Here is a 4,878-nt window from a genome sequence, read left to right as displayed (position 1 = left end):
TTCTAAAGTTCAAAATCCATGGAAATAAGGAAGATCCTCATTCGGGTCTTTCAATAGGTGTAATCTGTCCCATTGAACATGGGCGGACGTGTAATAGAGTGACCCTCTTAGTTTCCGGCATACGCCATCTCTCTTTGGTTTTAATCCTACTGAGAGTGAACCCGCTCTGATACCAATTGTTAAGATCAAGAGCATTAAAAGGGGGGGGGGGGGTTACGGTGGGGGGTGAATTAGTGCAGCGAAAAACTTTCGTCGGTTCAAAAAGACTTCATACGAAAATCATTTCAGAAAGATCTTTAACTTGAGAGCAAACAGAAGTATAGTTGATGTAAAGCAACAGAGGTAGTTTGCAGTTAAGATAAAGAGCAGAATGTAAATGCAAATCGAGATTTAGAGTGGTTTGGTCAATCTTGACCTACATCCACTTTTGGCTTCCTTCTCCGATGAGGTCACCGACGTCCACTAGAGGCATTCCTTCAATAGGCGAAGGCCAACTACCCTTTTACAGCTTTTCTCCTTTTGACGTGCTTAGGAGACATCCCTTACAAGTTTTCACTCCTCTCTTGAATGATCAAGACTTAGAAAGAAAAGAGGGAGAGGAACTTTAGCCTTTTACAACACTTTTAAGCTCTCAAATACTCAGAATAAAAGCAAGCTTTCGGTTGCCCTTTCATGCAGAAAAGGGTGGGGTTTATATAGGTGCTCAAAAGTGTCCATTCTCGGATTTCCGTGGTCCTAGCAGTACCACCGCCATAACTGGGCGGTACTATCGCCTATCATCTGTCACTGAGCGGTACTACCGCTCAATCTGGGCAGTACTACCGCTTGACATTGCTCGGAGACCAAGCTCAGGTAGTACCACTACCTGACAAGGGCGGTACCACCGCTAGCAGTAATAACTGTCAGCGATACCACCACCTGATAAGGGTGGTACTACTACCTAGAACTCCTAGGAGACCGAGTCTCCTGGGCGTTGCCATCGCTGGCCAGGAATTCTGGGTCCGAATGGGCTGATCCATTCGGTCCAATTTAGGTCTATTAAGGGCCCAATTGGCCCCAGATTAAGTTAATGGGATCACCTCCCAATTCTAACTTAATCTACCTGCTAACTATGATAATTAAGACATCAATACTACAAATTGTGTTCTGGTGTGTCAATCGCTTCTTCCGGCGAACATCCGACTAACCCTCGGTGATGCTCCGACGAACTCCCGGCAAACTCCTGGACTTTGCGATGATCCTCTTGGCGAGTTCTGATGAGCTTCTTTGGCAAGCTCCTGGACTTCTCGGATTGTTCCCACAGAACCTCCGACGAACGTCCGGACTTCCGACGAACTCTCGAACCTCCAACGTAATCTTGGTCTTGACTCCAGCTCAACACCTGCTGCATGTCTTACTGCTATCATAGGTAATCCTACACACTTATCTCAACATATAGATTAGATAAACAAATGACAATTGACTTTATCATCAAAATCCGAGATTCAACAGCATATTGATAAGGGGAGTTTGTTTAAACTCTAGGAGTTAAGATTAACTTCGTCATCAATTGGTTTTCATCATCAAAAAGAGGGAGATCGTTGAATCTCGAATTTTGATAATGAAACCAATTGATAGTATTTATGATTTGATTTGTGTTTTAAGTGACGCAGTATGCTTCGATCAGGGAGAGACATTTAAAGCAAGAAGAATCATGTTGGGCCGGAGAAACATGTCAGAAGATTGGACGTCGTGCCGAAGGATCGATCGACGTATCGATGGAAGGCTTCGGGCCATGGTTTCGGGAATCGGGCCAATAAGAGCAGATATTGTGCCAAGGATATCGGAGTTGCGGAGGTCAATTGGCCGATTAGGCAATAGACCGCAAGAGAGGATGATGCGCCGAAGAATCGGACGACGCGTCGATGGACTAATGACATGCCGAACGACATGATTCATGCTTAGTAATAATTGTATAGATCAAAGTATATTTTTATTTATGTAGGATTAAATACAATAGCAAGGCATAAAGCAAAATGAAGTCCCGAAGTCAAGAACATGATTTTGTTGGGAGTTCGAGAGTTCGTCGGAAGTCTGGACATTTGTCGGAAGTTCTACCGGAATTGACTGAGAAGTCCTAGAGCTTGCCAAAGAAGCTCGTCGGAACTTGCCAAAAAGATCATTGTGAAGTCTAGGAGCTTGCTAGGAGTCCGCTAGAACTTTGCCGAGAGATAATCGAAAGTTCGCCAGAAGCTCATCGGAAGAAACCGGACTTATTTTGCTTAGAATATGTCTTAGGAATCGTAGTTAGCACATCAACTCTATTAGGATTGGGAGATAATCCCATCAACTCTATTAGGGGCCAACTAGGCCCGAAGTTGGGCTGGTTTGGGCCAGATTCAAGGCCCAACCAGGATGCTGAAAGCTTGGTCGGTGGTGGCACCGCCTAGGGAATAACACCCTAGGAATTCTAGGCGGTACCCGGTGGTATCGCCCAGTGGCAGGGTGCCAAGCGGTGGCACCGCCCCTATCAGTGTTGAATCTCATATTTTGATGATGAAACCAATTGATAAGTTTTTATGATTTGATCTGTGTTTTGAGTGATGCAGGATGCTTCGATCAGGGAGAGATAATTAAAGCAAGAAGAATCATGTTGTGCCGGAGGAAAACGTGTCAGAAGATTGGACGTCGGGCTGGAGAATCTATCGACGTATCGACAGAAGGCTTCGAGCCATAGATTTGGATATCGGGCCAAGAAGAGTGGATATTGCATCAAGGATATCGGAGTTGCGGAGATCAACTGGCCGATTGGGCAATAGGCTACAAGATCGGACGATGCGCCGAAGAATCGGACGAAGCATTGATGGACCAATGACATATCGGACAACATGATTCTTGCTTAGTAATAATTGTCTAGATCGAAGTATGTTTTTGTGTGTGCAGGATTAACTACAATAGCAAGACATAAAGCAAAATGAAGTCCCGGAGTCAAGAACGTGATTTCGTTGGGAGTTCGAGAATTTGTCGGAAGTCCGGACATTCGTCGGAAGTTCTGTCGGAACCAATCGAGAAGTCCAGGAGCTTGCTAAAGAAGCTCGTCGAAACTCGCCAAGAAGATCGTCGTGAAGTCTAGGAGCTTGCCGGGAGTCCGTCAGAACATTACCGAGAGATTGTTGGAAGTTCGTTGGAAGATCGACGGAAGCTTGCCAGAAGAAATCAAAATTATCTTGCTTAGAATATGTTTTAAGAATCGTAGTTAGCACATAATTGGTGTTGGGATTGGGAGGTAATCCCATCAACTCTGTTAGGGGCCAACTAGGCCCGAAGTTAGGCTGGTTTGGGTCGGATTCAAGGCCCAACCAGGGTGTTAAAACCTTGGCCGGTGGTGGCACCGCTTGGGGAACATCACCCCAGGTATTCTGGGTGATGGTAGCGCCCAAGCTGGGCAGTGGTATCACCAGCAGTGAATGCTAACAGTGATGGTACCGCCCAGTGGCAGATCCTACCGACGATAGTACCGCCTAAGAACGGCGGTGGTACCGCTAGTACCTAGGAAACCTAGGATGAGACTTTTTTAGGCTCTGAGTTTGAATCAACTTAAAGCCTATAAATACTCCTCTCATCCCTGGTTAACAAACACAAGCACAGAGAGTTTAAAAGTGAGAAAACGTTGTAGAAATCTCTTGAGAAATCCCCTCCTTTAGCTTAAAATTAGAATTCTATTTAGAGAGGAGTGTGTGCTTGTAAAGGTTGTCTCCTAAACCTATGAAAAGGAGAAGAAGGGTGTAAGAAAGAGGTTGATCTTCACCTATTAAAGGAAGATCGATAGTGGATGCTAGTGGCCTTGATGGAAGAGGAATCGGTGGAGTGGATGTAGGTCACGACGATCGAACCACTATAAAAATCCGGTTTGCCTTTTATTTTGTGTAATTTATCTTACTACAAACCTTCTTACCTTCTTACTGTGCTTTTACTACGCTTACACTCATATATGCTTTCAAGTTTTTGAAATCGATTTTCAATGTATGAAATATTTTTAGAACCGACGTGATTTTTACCGCTGCACTAATTCACCACCCCCCCCCCCTAGTGCTGACTCATTCTTAACAATATATCTAATAAGCCCCTGAATTATTGGATCCTATTGGATAGAGATCTACTAATCTAAGAGGCTTGGGTAATTAGATGGAGATCCAATACCTAATAAGGCAGGATCCATTATGGTTAAGTTGACAATGGACCTCTATAAATAGGAGAGAATAAAAGAGCCATAGGGTAGGCTTCTTGGTTGCCACATCTTATTCTCCTCTCCCCTTCTCCTCCTTAGATATCAAGTGTAGATATTTGCAGGAATTTACCGTCAGAGAGGAGGGCACTTGACCTCCTTCATCCTCTCTCATAGATCTGTAGGAATTCAGATATATACAATCTCTCTAGGAAACACAACTATCTTACACATGGTTTTCCATTTCGTGAGTTTTTGTATGCCAATCTTTGCACGACGACGAACACCTTTTGAGAAATTTGATATTTTTGTTTGATGTTCTTCCATTGTGCATATGATGTCACCCCTATATTTCCTTACAAATCTGACCAGTTGGATCTCTAGGGCAGGAAAAAAAAATTTCTTATTCACAGAACTCCAAAAGAATCCAAGGTCGAAATAGCTTTAATCCAACTAGATGAAGATACAATCCAATGGTATGATTGGTACGAAACCTGTCATGGGATCCCCTCGTGAGAGCAATTCAAGAGAGGGCTTCTTATTCGCTTTGGATAATCTGAATATGAGAATGTTAATGGGTAGCTCACTAAAATTCATCAGATTTCTATAGTGTTAGAATGTTAGAGCAAATTTGAACGATTATCAAATCAAGTTAGAGATTGGTTCGAATGATA

The sequence above is a fragment of the Musa acuminata genome, chromosome BXJ2-3, assembly GCF_036884655.1.
Source record: "Musa acuminata AAA Group cultivar baxijiao chromosome BXJ2-3, Cavendish_Baxijiao_AAA, whole genome shotgun sequence".
Taxonomy (NCBI): domain Eukaryota; kingdom Viridiplantae; phylum Streptophyta; class Magnoliopsida; order Zingiberales; family Musaceae; genus Musa; species Musa acuminata.
Note: the sequence above shows the minus strand (reverse complement) of the source record.